Source organism: Suncus etruscus, chromosome 5 (assembly GCF_024139225.1).
Source record: "Suncus etruscus isolate mSunEtr1 chromosome 5, mSunEtr1.pri.cur, whole genome shotgun sequence".
NCBI classification, from domain to species: Eukaryota; Metazoa; Chordata; class Mammalia; order Eulipotyphla; family Soricidae; genus Suncus; species Suncus etruscus.
The window spans coordinates 52,913,407-52,914,169 of NC_064852.1; positions in this window are offsets into that span (position 1 = coordinate 52,913,407).

Below are 763 nucleotides of genomic sequence, written 5' to 3' on the forward strand. Positions count from 1 at the left end.
GTACAACGGAGCTCTCAAGAGAGCGTAATACATAAATTTCATGTACATGCCAATAAAAATGTTCAGATGTTCAGGAAGTCTGAAGCATATAATGTGAGAGCTAGAACTTTGAGAGATAATCCATAGTATTTAGAAATGGACAGTATTAGCATTACCTTAGAATATAATTTTGTCAGTTAATCAAAGGGTAATTTTAAAAACTAATGAAGGCAAAATGTATAACTTAGAAGCAAACCAGAAAAATAATAATATTGCTTCCTGTGTTGGAGAACATGTTATTAATAAAAGTATGGCTAAACAATATAAGTGATTGTGTATAAACTGTATCTGAATGTAATAGTTAAAAGATTATCAATGACCTATTAGAGTAGTAGAAAAAGAAATGAAGTCCAGTGTGTTGGGTCTTTCTTTGAATAGAACTTCCTCAACTTCTGGCTTAAAAAAAAATCTGATAGAAACGTGTATTTTTTTTTGTTTTTGTTTTTTGTTTTTGTTTTTGTTTTGTCTTAACTATGAGCAAGGAGAAGAGTATGTTGAGTACACAATACACAATTCGGCTACCCATAAGTCAACATTTTGGTCTATTCTAAAACTCAAGATAAGTAAAAACTCTTAGAAATATGTAAGGTATTTCCAGACAGAAGAATAAGAGCAGATATGTGAGTAACTTCTTTTACAGGTAGAAAGACTTTTAACAGTATTTTATAAATTTGAAAAATTTTATGTTGAAAACTATAGTCAAAATAAGAACATTTAAACATGA